The sequence below is a fragment of the Felis catus genome, chromosome C2, assembly GCF_018350175.1.
Source record: "Felis catus isolate Fca126 chromosome C2, F.catus_Fca126_mat1.0, whole genome shotgun sequence".
Classification (NCBI taxonomy): domain Eukaryota; kingdom Metazoa; phylum Chordata; class Mammalia; order Carnivora; family Felidae; genus Felis; species Felis catus.
In genome coordinates, this window is record NC_058376.1 from 134,278,698 (window position 1) to 134,294,114 (window position 15,417).

A 15,417-nucleotide genomic window follows, 5' to 3' on the forward strand; every position below is an offset into this window, starting at 1 on the left:
GTTAAATGTAATATCTGTAATAACCACAGAGGCCATATCTAAAAAAAATCACACAAAAGGAATGAGAAGGCATTCAAAATGGTCACCACAAAAAAATCAACTAAACACAAGAAAAAAGCAGTAATGAAGGAAAGGAAGGGTAAGAAGGTTACAAAACACAGAGAACACAATAGCAAAATAGCAGAATTAAGTACTGTTTTATCAGCAGTTACTTTAAATGTTAACTGTATTAAAGTTTCCAGTCAAACACAGAGATTAGCAGAATGGATTTAAAAAAATTACACAACTCTATATTGTCCACAAGATCCAAATCTTAAGATTCAAAGACACAATAGATTGAAAGTGAAAGGGTAGAAAAAGATATTCTATGTAAAAAGTAGTCCAAAAAAAGAGATACTGTGGCTATACTAATATCAGACAAAATAGACTTTTAGTCAAAAGCTGTTTCAAGAGATGAAAAAGGACATTATATATTAATAAAAGGGTCAATTAACCAGGAAGATATAATTATTATTAACATATGCACCAAACAATAAAACATGAAAATATATGAAGCAAACATTAACAGAATTGACTAGAGAAATACACAGTTCTACAAAAATAGCTGAAAATTTCAATTTACCATTCTCAGTAATAGACAGAACATCTAGACAGAAGCTCAATACGGAAATAGAGAACTTGATTAAGAATGTAAACCAACTAGACCTGACAGACATATAAAACACTGTACCCGACAACAGGATACACAATCTTCTCAAGTACCCATGGAACATTCTCCAGAACAGACCATATGTTAGGTCACAAAACAAGTCTCAATATATAAAAAGACTGAAATCATACATATCTTTGACTATAACGAAATGAAGCTAGAAATCAACTGCAGAAGAAAAACTGAAAACTTTCAAGTATAAATGCAAATATGTGTGTCTATATATGGAGAAATGACAAACAGATAAATATGTGCGTGGAGTCTATTTAAACATGGTGGTTTTAACTTTAAAGGAAAAAATATACTACTGATGATCTTTCATTAAATTTCAAAGTAACTTCTGGGAACAAAAAACACTGGATTGGTAAAACTAAATTGCCACATTCCATTTAATGAAATTTTAAAGTAAAGGCATCATTACATCACAACTAAAGTTAAGTCTCAAGCAAGACAAACCTGAATACATGCTCTACCATTTACTTGCTGTTATTTACCATTCAGTATCTTTGTTTCTTCATTTGGAAAATGGGGGAAGAAAACAGTTTCTACCACAAAGTGTGGTTGTAAGGATTAAATAAGTTCAAGTAAAGTGTTTAGTGTAGCAGGTAGCATAATGTAATTCCTCAATAAATGTTAGCTATGATTTTTCTAAACATATTAATTAATGTATTTAACATGCTGGATTCAGTGGTGGAATACAATTAAAAGGCTATTAGTTCTATATGTTATAGGGAATAAATTTATTTATAATTTAAATAATTGAAAACTGTAACTCTTCTAGTAATTAAAACGTAGTATTCCTGATCAATTTTTTAATTAACAAGAAGTTTATTTAATGGGTTATACAACTCTGTCAAGTTCTGTGGTATTCTTTTAATATCCTTCCTGGGGTGCCTGGATGGCTCAGTTGGTTAAGCATCCGACTTCGGTTCAGGTCATGATCTTACGGCTCATGGGTTCAAGCCACATATCGGACTCTGTGCTGACAGCTCAGAGCCTGGAGCCTGCTTTGGATTCTGTGTCTCCCTCTCTTTCTGCCCCTTCCCTGCTTGTGCTCTGTCTCTATCACTCAAAAAATGAATAAACATTAAAAAAATTTAATATCCTTCCTGATGATAATCATACCAAATACTGAATATGATATAAAGAGAGTAGAAAAAATAGCAGAATTAAATAAAATTACATTCTTGAAATATAAAGCCACCTACTTCATTAACTTTATGTTGTTTGAGATTGATAAAATGTAGACAGATAAAGAACTAAAACTATAGTCAATCTTGTATTAAACTAAAACTATCTCATTTAGGATAGTTTACAATATTACCCATGCACCAGAATAAAACAAGTTTTAAGAAGAATTATTAATGATTCTGCAAATGAAATGAAAGGTATAATTTCAAAGATAATCACAAGTACAATTATCTAATTTAAGTTAACCTGTAGTACTACACAAATGCAAATGTTTCTACTTATTGTGATTGTCATTTCTGGGCATATTGTTATTTCTCCAGGCATTCCATAGATTTAAAGCTGCTTGATGTCTCGGGGGGGGGGGGGGGGGGGACACAAATGTAGACCAGGAATCGATCAGGAAAACAGAATTCTAATGTAAAATTAACCTCTCTGGATCCTAAAGAGAGAGCAAGAGTGAGAGTGAGACTGTGCGTGCATGTGTGCTGTGTTTTTGAGAGAGAAGAGAGACAGTGAGAGAGAGAAACTGAGAGAAAGATGAGATGGAGATAATCATGGATGGGTCTATGATTCCCTACTTTTAAATGTTTTTCTAGATTATTCTGATGATCCATGAGTCTTTTTTAGTCCAAAACAATAAGCTTCTACTGTGCTAAAAGTGAGTTTCTTGTTGAAGGCAACTTAATTTGTCCCAAACAGGTGATTATTCAGTATTTTGCGTGTCATCATTTACTTTGCACTATTACAAGCCAAGCTTTAATCTCATTTTCCAGCAGGAGTGGTGGGCTGCACTAAGCTATGTCAACACTGTACATGACCCTAATATGACCAGTAGCATGTACTGATTCTTGGCGGAAGGGTGCAGACTTGGAGATGCCAATCAGAACACTGCGATGGGCCCGTGTGGGCCTCCTGTGGACCACGTGGGCTTGAAAAGCACTTTCCTACAAGAGCTACACAATGCCAATGCTGTAATTTAGACAAGTACAAAGTACATTTAGACTAAGTAGATGCACAAGTTTGAGAAGAGCTTCTTCAGAGGTAAATGTCTTAACAAAGGACATTTGAAGATATTTCCTTAAACCTATAGAAAGAGTATTAAAGTCAAGGGTGATTATTATATAATTTGCCCTTTGCTGTATTTTTTTCTTAACAAAAATTCAAATAATGATTGGTTTAAACCTTGACTACCTGAAATTTTTAGTTTTGCTGCCAATCTTAACAAATGTTTAAATGAAACGCCTCCACCAACAAAACAAAACACAACAAAACAACACACAATAGCTTTTCAAAGAAAATCTAATTGGTTTAGGTAATCCTAATCCTGATGTTAAATTATCTGTTAAGTACCTAAGTAAATATAATAAAAACATTATTTGCTAAATAAAATGGAGTATATCTAACACTGAAGTCCTATTTCATTTTTATAAATCTTTCAAATAATAACTATAAAATATTTTTATTATTATTCTTCAATGTATAAATAAATAAATATCTTTTTCTGCAAATCAGATTTGTTTCGGCACCTGCCATTTTCACCCTTGATTACAATCAGTGCTAAATACTTTAAGATTGGTTTAACATCTGGTGGACAAGACCTCAATAAAATATAAAGATATCCAGGGGCGCTGGGGTGGCTCAGTCAGTGAGGCATCCAACATTGGCTCAGGTCATGATCTCACAGTTCATGAGTTTGAGCCCTGCGATGGGCTCTGTGCTGACAGCTGAGAGGCCGGAGCCTGTTTCGGATTCTATGTCTGCTTCTCTCTTTGCCCCTCCCCTCCTCTCAAAAATAAATAAACATTAAAAAAATTTTTTTTTAATGTAAAGATATCCATTTCCCCAAAGTGATTAACTTAGCTAATTATTAAATATCACCTTTTTGTATGAAATATTAAACTGAACTATTTGAAGGATAAAAATTATCCATGAACCAAGGTGAATAATCCTATTTATGCCTAAATGATAGCTAACTGAACAAGTTGTTATACCAAAGATCTACTTAAAAGGTATAATGGGCATTTTAACTATAAATCCCAAAGCTGTGATGAAGAACCAAGGGTAAAAACTCAAACATATCTTTATTCTTACAAGTGATCTACTAAACTAAATCACATTAAAATATGGCAATCTAAAATCCTCAAGTACAATATCAAAAATGTTTTAGTATTTACAGTCTCCTTTATATAAAGTTTCAAATACATTTCAATTGATCTATAAAAATGTTTTATTTAAGTTATTTTTGTTATGACATTAAAGAATTATACTAGAATCTGAGTTTCAAAGAAAAATTGTAAATCCATAAACTGATTTCTATTTACCATTTTATGATAAAGTATAAATTACTTATTAGCAGAGATGATTTTTAAACCTGATAATAACTAGGAATACGTAAAAGAAAAAATGACTTCTTTAAATTTGCTAGGAAATGTGCAACGTACAATATTCAACTATCCTTTTAGAGAATAAAAAATATTATTCAAATTAGTTATTTATTGAGCATTTTATCCAAATGAACATATTTAGTTATCTACACAAATTTGAAAATGGGCCCTAATTAATAAATGCATTTACTGGTTCAAACTTCTAACCATGCAGCTAGATCATGTAATAGCTCTTCTACTTTATTCTTTCAACAATTATGTGTTGAGTACCTCCTACATTTTAACACTAATAACACACCCTACTATAAGAGGGGAGGGGTCACTGACCAAGAAGTACATAAAAGGCACTCCACTAGAGACCAGCATGTGCCAGAATTCTGTGAAGGTCACATTTAGGATTTGGGTCAAGATGAATAGCAAGGCAGTGAAAGAACTGTTTTAAGGAAAAATAGAACATGGTAAGGTTTGCAGCCTTAAAAAGATCACTTCAACTTCAGAGTGAAGGAATTTGAGAGGGGGTGTAGGGAGAAGGAAGTGGATGGAATAATACTGAATGAAAAGCCCTGCAAGGCAAAAAATGATGATAAAATAGTCATATTGATGATATCATTATCATACCGCCTTAGGAATGGCAACTCTCCATTTTTAAACCTTGGTAATATTACTTACTGAGAACCTACTATGTGCCAGACAGTTTTTAGGACATGGAAGTATTATAGTAAGCAAAACAGAATGAAGTGTGGGGGTAGAGGGAAGCAAGAGAAAAGAAAATGAATTCTTAACAGATAAGCTCAGATAATTATAATAGCTATAAAGAAAATACAGCAGAATAATGCGATATTCAGTGGGGATGGATGCTCTCTGTAGGGAGAGGTGATACCTGATTTGAGATTCTAGTAAGAAAAAAATAGCCATTTAAATATCAATGGCAAAAGGCACAACCTGCAAGGGCCCTAGAGCAGAAGCTTGCTTTTAAAAAAAAAGAAAAAAAGAAAAAAAGAAAAAAAAAAGAAAGCCAAGATGGCTCAAAGGCTAGGAATTTTAGATGAGGTCTGTGGGAGAAGGAACAACCATTGAACTTGGAATTTTGTAGGGAGGAAGTCTAGATTTGATAAGTACAATGAGAAGCTACCATAAGCTTTAAAATGATGAAAAAGATCTATTTCATGTTTGAGAAAGATGATTCTAGCTGCTGTGTAAATACTGGATTGAAAGTGGGAGACAAGATGGAAGCTAAGAGATCAGTTACAATCTGCCATCATAGGGATAACCTGACAAAATGGGCAGAAACAACTACATACTTAATTCTAAGTTTAAATGAAGACTTGAAATTTTAAAACCTCTGAAATGATCTGAAATCATTTCTATGTTGGAAAAGTAAATAATTGTGCTAATACTTTATTTCTGTACACAATGAAGAATTACCTTAATCTGGTTAAAATTTTTATTGTTTTTTTTTTTTCCCAACGTTTATTTATTTTTGGGACAGAGAGAGACAGAGCATGAACAGGGGAGGGGCAGAGAGAGAGGGAGACACAGAATCGGAAACAGGCTCCAGGCTCTGAGCCATCAGCGCAGAGCCTGACGCGGGGCTCGAACTCACGGACCGCGAGATCGTGACCTGGCTGAAGTCGGGCGCTTAACCGACTGCGCCACCCAGGCGCCCCTTTATTGATTTTTTCAAACTTCTTTCTATATACATCAGAAATTAATTTGGTCTCTAAAAAAGACTGACATCTGGTCACAAATAGAAGAAACAACAAAACAGCACGTAATAGATTACTAGTAGGATTTCCAATCCGATCCAACATGGAGGGTCACCGCAAGCCTCTCTCCCCCACTGATCACAACTAAAAACTCTGGGCAAAATACTAAAAACAACTTCTTGAGGACTCTGAAGTGTAAACACTAGCAGGAATATTGGACAAGGACTCAAAGAGTGGTGTTGAGTGCTTTGGGGTTTTTTTCCTTCATGTCCCAGCTCTGAGCTCCCATCAGGCTGAACTAAGTAATAGGCACCAAGAGCAAAAATTCCAATCCCATTTTTCTGGGACTGAGAAAAGAATCCTCTTTTCTTTTCCCTTCTTTCACTTCCAACCCTGCAACAAGGCCAGGTCTAACTGAAGAACTACACTGCCCTGGGGGTAGGTGGTAGCAGTGAGGGGTGCACATAAGACCCAGAGGGATAAAGCTATCTTTTCAGATAGAACACTAAAAAAGGAAGACCCTACCGTGTGAACAGTGAGTGGGGAACGCCATCATTTTTTCTTTCTCTTTCTCTCACCATTTTGTGACAAAGTGGGCCCATTTGGTGGAACCATGTGATAGCATGAGAAGCAAAGCTCTGACAGAACAAGGCAGAGGGTGTGGGGTTATCCTAGAGAAGAATACAGCGGGTCAGGGGATTCTCTACTTCTGTGTATGAACTGACAAAAACCCCAGATTCACCCCAAAGCTATGTATGCTCAAAACATACCCAAAGAAGCACAGCAAAAACTCTGAAAATTAATCTATGACATAAACTACTACTGTAGTCCCAAACTAACCCCTGGGGGTGACATGCAAGGAGGACTCAAAAGCACAGAAAAGACTTTAAAAACTGAATTGACATAGGGGCGCCTGGATGGCTCAGTTGGTTGAGCCTCCAACTTTGGCTCAGGTCATGATCTTGCTGTTCGTGAGTTCGTGAGCCTCTTCGGGCTCTGTGCTAACAGCTCGGAGCCTGGAGCCTGGAGCCTGTTTCCGATTCTGTGTCTCCCTCCCTCTGCCCCTCCCCCACTCGGCCTCCCTCAAGTTCTTGCTGGCGCCTGCGCACACTCTCTCTCTCTGTCAAAAATAAACATTAAAAACAAATAATAAAATAAAATAATAAAATAAAATAAAATAAAATAAAATAAAATAAAATAAAATAAAATAAAATAAAAACTGACATTGAAACCACCATCACCACTACAGAAAGTAAGGCCAAACTTGTAGTATGAACCTAATTGTGTTGGCTGTGGGAGGAGGGGTGGGAGAGGAAAGAAAAAGGGAAGAAAGAAAGGAGAAAAGAAACAAACAAACACAAAAAGATTTCTCTGGGGAGACTTAACAAGAGCTAGAGTTTTGAAATGAAATATTCAAAATGTTCACGACACAATCCAAAATTACTTGATATATCAAGAATGAGGAAATTCTGGCCAATTTTCGCCATATAATATAATTAACCCCGAGATAATTTAGATGCTGGAATCAACAAAGATTTAAAGAACCTACTATATAACTTTTTGCCAAGAAGCACACTCTTGAAAGACAGACATTCACAGTAAAAGAAGAAAGAAAAAGAAACTATTAAAAAGAATGAAATTAAAAATTTTAAACTATAAAGTACAGTGTCTGAAATTTAAAAAAAAATCAATAGATGGGCTCAAAATCAACAGGGAGCTGACAGAAGAACAAGTCAATGAACTAGAAAGCTCCCTCTCTCTCCCTCCCTCCCCCTGCCAAAATAAATAAACTTTAAAACATTATCAGTATCACATTATCTAAGTTGTCAATATAATCTAATTATCTTTGCAGATATATTCAAATACAGTTGCAGCATAAAGAACAAATGTAAGAATTATCTAAATGAAGAATAAGATTACAACAGAATGTGGAAATTAATCTCACTCCTTCCCACATTCAACTTTTCTTACATTTCTTAGATATATTTCATTTTTCCATTAAAAATACATATACCTTAAAAACTTGTACACATTGAGAGAAATTATTAAGATAAAGACCAGCAAAAAAGATTTTGAAAAAAAAAGAAGGAAAGAAATAAAGGAAAAACCACCTATAATTACATGGGGGGAAATATTTTCTCTTTTTTTCTGTAAAGTTGAAATCACACACTATACAAACAATTTTGTGTTTTATTATTTCATGTATTACAAGTGTAAGCACTTCTCCCATATTATTTTAAAAACTAGTGGGGCGCCTGGGTGGCTCAGTTGGTTGAGCGTCTGACTTCAGCTCAGGTCATGATCTCACAGTCTATGGGTTGGAGCCCCGCTTCGGTGTCTGTGCTGACAGCTCATAGCCTGGAGCCTGCTTCAGATTCTGTGTCTCCCCCTCTCTCTCCCCCTCCCCTGCTCATGCTCTGTGTCTCTTTGTCTCTCAATAATAAATAAATGTTAAAAAAAATTTAAAAAAAAACTACAACAAAATTTTAAATGGCTGCATAACATATAGTAATCAATGAATGTTTTATATTTATTTAACCATTCTCCTATCACTGGATATTTCTGTATTTAAAGTAGTTACCTAATTCTTAGTAACACTATGGTAAATATCTTCATGCATAACTCTTTCCCTGGCTGCTTTAAGATACAAAACTAAGGGGCGCCTGGGTGGCTCAGTCAGTTAAGCGTCCGACTTCGGCTCAGGTCATGATCTCACAGTTCATGGGTTCCAGCCCCGCATCGGGCTCTGTGCTGACAGCTCAGAGCCTGGAGCCTGTTTCAGATTCTGTGTCTCCCTCTCTCTCTGCCCCTCCCCCACTCTCACTCTGTCTGCCTCTATCTCAAAAATAAATAAACATTAAAAACAAAAAAAAATTAAAAAAAAAAGATACAAAACTAAATAGGTTGAGGGAAAAATACTAACAAAGTTACTAAATTAATACAAATTGATAAAGATTACAAAACTTATACATGATTCTCTGGAAAACTTTCAAGTGCAGATTCATATAAGGAAGAAAATGAAAAGCTGCCTATAATTCTGTTGTTAATATTTTGACAGATTTCTTTAAATTTTTAATGAAATGCACTATATATTCTAAAATTTGCATACAATATAAGTTTAATACTACTGTAAAACAACCTTCAATGGCTGCAAAGAATTTTAAACAATAGTTGATTTTCACAGCATTACAGCATATTATAAACCACCAATAAGTAAATATATTCCTACTGCTGCTCACCCTAGACATCCATATAGAACTGTAACGTGATGAAAGTCAGTGCCTGAAAGATGAACAGCTACATTTTGTGAATTAGATATTCTGTATTTAAGTATTACAGAATACTGACTGTTGACCCAAATCTGTTTCCCCCTTTTTGTTGGGCATATGGCAACCCAGCTACAGACTATATTTCACAATGTGGAGGCACAAGTGATAAAAAAAAAAAAATCTGATGCCCTACATTAGCTTCCTTTCTTTCCCATAGACTAGAACAATGGTAACAATGGCTAAATCCCGCCCCAAAAGTAGCGATAAACAAAAATACAGAAAATGGTGATGGTGCGGAGAAACTGTAGCCCTCATACATGGCTACTATGAATATAAAATACTGCAGCCACTTTGGAAAACAGTATGCTAGTTTCTTCAAAAGTTAATAAATTTACTATATGACCCAACAATTCTCCGAGAATCTATCCAACAAAAATGAATAGAAAACATATGTATACATTAAGATCTGTGTTCAAATGCGTATAGCAAAATTGTTATGACAATCCCAAACCTGAAGCCACATAAATATGCATTAACCACTGAATAAACAGAAAATGAATATCCACACAGTGGAATACTATTCACCTGGGGGGGGGGGGGAGGAACACAGTACTAATACATGCCTACAACATGGCTGAACCTCAAAAACATTTGCAAACAGAAATAGGCCAGACATAATACGCAATGTCTCTTTTTGTCCCTTATAATAATCCTTGTTCTGAAGTCTACTTAGTTTGATATTAAGTTACTCTAGCCCACTTGTTAAGTGTTTTCATGATGTATCTTTCTCCACCCTTTTACTTTTGACCTAAGTTATCTGTGTTAGTTTTCCGTTGTTGCCATAGCAAACAATCGCAAACTTAGAAGCTTGAAACAACACAAATACATTATCTTAACAGTTCTGTAGGTCAGAATTCTAATACAGGTCTCATTGGGCTAAAATTAAGGTGTGGGCAAGGCTCTATACCTTATTAGAAGCTCTAGGGAAAATCTGTTTTCTTACTCAGTTGTTCAAATAAGTCAATTCCCCAGGAACTGAGGTCCCCAATCCCTTAAAACCTGTAAGTAGAGAGCTGTTCCCACCTTCTAGAGGCCACCCAAATTCCCTGCCTTCCTCCATCTTCAAAGCTGCAGCAATGGACCTAGTCCCTTTCACACTTTCTCTCCCACGCCTTCTATTGTTGCTTTTCTCTAACTGCAGTTGTAAGGGTTCTAAGCCATTAGGGACTCGTGATTAGACTGGGCCTAACCAGAAAATCCCTAATACCTTTCTGATCTAAACATGTGTAACCTTTAAAAACATCCATGTTAGGTAACATATTCACAGGTTTTGGAGATTAGAGTATAGAAATATTGGGGGTGGGGTGGGGATTTTATTCAGCCTACCACATCTTTTTATTTAAAGTATCTTGTAGACAGCATATAATTGCTTCTTTCTTTCAAAAATATTTCTATCTTTGCCTTTTAACTGGTGTGTTTAGACTACTCATATTAATGTGCATTGCTATAGATGAATTCAAATATCTGTTGTCTATCTGTTTCATCTATTGTCTTTTTCCCTCATTTTATGCCTTCTTTGGAGTTGAGGATATTTTATGATTCTATTTGAACTCCCCTACTGAATTATCATTTATGCCTCTGTATTACATTTTTATTTAATGGATGCTCTAGAGTAGGGACTGAGAAACCACGGCCTATGGGCCAGTAAACTGTTTCCGTGAATTTTTACTAAAACTTGACCATTTGTTTATATACTATGATGGAAGAGCTGAGTAGTTGCAACTGAGATCATAACACAAGTGGTTAAATATAAATTATATTATCCTTTAAGAAAATGTTTCCTGACCCCTGCTCTAGGCTTACCATATAATATTTAATTAATCAGAATCTACAAGCAGCATTACATAGTCATGTGTAGTGTCAGAACCTTACAACAGTATATTCCCAATTCTCTCTAATTTTTTGTACTACTGTTACCATGTATTTTACTTTTACATATGCTATAAACACTATATACTGCTACTATTTTTGCTTTATACAGTCACATTTTTGAGCAATTAAAATAAGGAAAACAATTTTACCTCCATTCACTCTACTTCCAATGCTCTTTCCTTTGTACAGATCCAAGTGCCTTTGCCCTGTCATGTACCTTCTGCCTGACAATGCTCCTTTAACATTCCTTACAGCGTTGTCTGCTAATAAAAAAATCCCCATGGTTTTGCTTATCTACAAAAAACTTTATCACTTCATTTTTTTGAAAGATATTTCTATTAGGTATAGAATTCTGGTTTCACAAGTTTTTCCCCACCTTCAGCAACATTAAAGTTGTCACTCTATGATCTTCCGGCTTCCATGTTTTCTGAAGAGAAATCTGCTCTAATTCTCACCTGGTTCTTACTCTGCATTTTTGTATTAGCTTTCTATTATTGCTATATCAATAAGTTTTTTTCTGGTTACCTTTAAGAATTTTTGTTTGTTTTTATGTCTGAATATGACTACATTTTAAAATTATTTTTATTTTCTGTATTATTCCACTTTATGTTGTCTGAGCCTCTTGGATCTGTAGTTTAGTGTCTATCATTAATTTGGAAAAATTATTGGCCATTATTTCTTCAAATATTTCTTCTCTACCTCCCTTCTTATGGGATTCCAATGACATGTACCATTTGATATTGTCTCATGGTTCTTGGGTGTTTATTTAATTCTTACTTCTCATTGTGTTTCAATTTGGGTAATTTCTGTTGATGTATCTTCCCATTTGCTGGTTCTTTTTTGTCTGTGTCAATTCTACTTATGATCCTGTCACAGGCATTCTCCATCTCTGTTACTGTGTTTTAAATTTCTTTTTTAAATTTATTTCTTTTTAATGTTTTTTTTTTTTTTTTTGACAGAGGCAGACAGAGTGTGACCAGGGAGTGACAGAGAGAAAGAGAGGGAGACACAGAATCTGAAGCAGGATCCAGGTTCCAAGCTGTTGGCAAAGAACCGGACACGGGGCTAGAACCCACGAACTGTGAGATCATGACCTGAGCCAAAGTTGGACACTTAACCCACTGAACCACCCAGACCACCCTGTGTTTTAAATTTCTATGATTTCCAAGGGCACCTGGGTGGCTCACTTGATCTCGGCTCAGGACATGATCTAATGGTTCATAAGTTCAAGCCCCACATTAGGCTACGCACTGTCAGTGCCCAGTCTGCTAAGGATTCTTTCTCTTCATCTTTCTCTGTCCCTCCCCCACATGCATCCCCCTGCCCCTCTCTCTCTCTGTCTCAAAGTAAATAAATAGACTTTACAGTTAAGCCTCTGACTTCAGCTCCAGTCATGATCTCACAGTTCATGAGTTCGAGCCCCACGTCAGGCTCTGTGTTAACAGCTCAGAGCCTGAAGCCTGCTTTAGATTCTGTGTGTGTGTCTCTCTCTGAAAATAAATAAACATTAAAAAAAATTTTTTTAATTTAAAAAATACCTTAGAAACATTTCTAGGATTTCCACTCAATTTTTGATATATTTTTCAACACTATCTCTGCTGAAATTAACCACCTGATCTTTCATGCTGTCCAGGTTTTCCACAAGAGCTTTTAACATGTAATTCCTAGTTACTCAAAAATACCTTGTGACACAGTTTTAACATGTGTCATTGTTATGTCTAGTTTTGATGACTGCTTTGTCTCTTCGAAGTATATATATTTTTTTCTTGCTTTTTCATATGCTTTGTAAATTTTATTAAAGATCTTATGTATTACTGTCATCATGTGTATGATAGTAAAGACTAAGGCAATTTTAGGCTTAGAAATGAGTATACATTTCCATTAGGCCTTTTAGCACAGGGGTTTGAATTAATGTTAACTAGGAGTTAAGCTAGGTTTGAAGTCTGTCATTGCTATGGCCACACCTAATGCACCACAGACCACAAGTTTCTACAGTGATACCTTGTGTTGGGGATGGGGAATTCAGATTGCCATAAGAATATTTTTTCATTCTTCTAACTGCTCCACACTTGGTTCTAAGGCTTTGTGCTCAGAAAAGATCTGTCTCTTGTAAGTTACTTACTATTTGACACTTGCTATCCTGGCAGCAGGGAGTAAAAAAATAGGGGAGAGTGTTCTTTGATCTTCTGATCAGGACTTAGTCTTAGTTAAGCACTGTGTCCCTGATCTCATGTATATGCCTTTTTAGTCATTCCTCTCCCTTGGTATAGTTCTGGTTCCTATAGATATTCCTGCCCCTCCCCCAGGGCTTGAGAGTTTTTCCTCTTGTTCCGATCGCACAGTTACAAAGAGATTCCACCAGTGTCCTAAGGCAACAATAATTGTTGCACCTCCCCCAACAGAATATGGCTTTGTTCTATAACAGAAAAGGGGAAGAGGAGTCCAGGTGGAGTTTATTGTTCCTCCTGCAGTGGCTGCTGTAGTCATCCTCCAGTCCTTCACCAAGGGGAGATTTTCTTTTATTGGCTGATGGGGTTCATGAAGAAAAATCTACATAGGAGTTTGGGGTCCTCCTATTTTTGTGCCCACCAGGAGTTTCACCTTTCCTCACCAGTACACACTTGGCCTCCACCAATTCAACAATCATTTTAGCTGAATTCTTTCTGTGAGTGTCTGATTGTGTCTTGCCCAGGTAAATCAGTACTTGTACTGTGCTTCTCTCTGCAAAAAAAGAGTATCTCTCCTTAGATTCTGAGCCTAGATTCACTGCCCTGCCATTTCAGCACTCAATGGGTTAAAGAAAAGCTGTGAACTTGTTGTTTGTCCACCTTTTTATTTTAAAACTGGGACTGAGTTTTTTTCCAACTCTCCGCATCTCTGATCAGAAACCAGAAGCCATCCTATTTTCATTTAATTTCATGTATTATGGTTTTCAAAGTTTACCATATAACTTTCCACGTAAGTTCACTCATCCATCAAATGTTCAGCTAATGCTTACTATGTGGCAGGCATTGGGACAGAAACTAATGCTTTCCTTCTGCCAAAGTTGGCAGCTAACTAATGTCTGCCATACCAAACTCCCTACCAAGACGAGATGACCCAATGTCTACCTTAAGGGTGAGTACATTTAGGTCAGAGAAAAATATTTCATGATTACATTTATTTGTAGCTAGGTTTAGATATATTGTGGTCTGATTCAAATGACTTAAAACACTTTGTGCGGCACTGTAGAGAATATAGATAGGAGTAAGATAAAGATTTATCTCTATACTACTTGCTTATAGAGAATAGTTCAAATATTAAAAAAAAAATACCATACAGCACACTTTATCATTAACCTGCAGTTACATGTGTTTAAGGAGAATGTTAAGGCATGGATAAGAATCGCTATTCACAGGTAACAGAGGAACTGAAGGCACGATTGATGCCTCAGAAAAAAATGGAGTTTTCCTTGCAATATTGATCCCATAAATTCATAGCAAAAGCAGACAAGGACAGGATAAAAATAAAATCTAGCAGGATATACCAGATTATATGACATTATATAGCAGGAATATATCACCTGGGGTTAAAGTTAACTAGCCTTCATGGAATGTTATCTATTTCACATTTGTACCTCTAGCACTCTGGTGGTAAGTACTCAGTTTTAAATCCTAAAGGCTGACTTCTTCAGTACATCAGATTTTAGTAGTCAGGTACTTCTAGCCAATTCTGTTCATATAAGAAATTAAAGTATATATGCCAATAAATGAATGCATTATATAGAGCCAAAAAAATAAGATCTATGATAAAAATCAGATATTTGTGGAAGTCTAACCAGTACAGTCTCTACATATAAGAAAAACTACCTAGAGAGTTAACGTTTCGGAATGTAAATTGATAAAAAAAAAATACAATAGTAAAAGGGGGTTAGAAGACTCTGGTTTTAATGGCTTCTTGCAACTTGACGCATTGATTCCTCTACATCTTTGGAGATACTTGTTGAGAACACTGTGGTTTTCCAAAACAATTGCTCCTTCTATAGCTAATGCTCAAATGGTTATTACCAATATTTCCTTCTTTCCATTTCCAGCAGACCCTACTTCTCACAGATTAAGTTTCTCTAGGTATTTTAGTATCATTAGTTACATAACAGCCAAGTTCTTAATCTGGTCTCTCATTCTACCCCTCTAATATGACCACTCCTAAGCATATCTATTTTATATCTTTTTTTAAAATCTATTTTG

At 35.6% G+C, this 15,417-nt stretch overlaps 1 protein-coding gene across 11 annotated transcripts in view; it reads right to left on the bottom strand.

Annotated features, from left to right (window-relative positions):
- Positions 1–15,417, bottom strand: part of TBC1D5 (TBC1 domain family member 5) — a 545,542-nt gene that overhangs the window by 276,086 nt on the left and 254,039 nt on the right. Inside the window, exon 1 of one of the 11 annotated variants that reach the window (XR_006585524.1) lies at positions 11,341–12,104. The exons of the other annotated variants lie outside the window; for them this stretch is intronic. The gene's annotated coding sequence lies outside the window, so the exon portion shown is untranslated. Of the gene's footprint in view, positions 1–11,340; positions 12,105–15,417 lie in introns of those variants that run through there. 11 annotated transcript variants of the gene reach the window in all.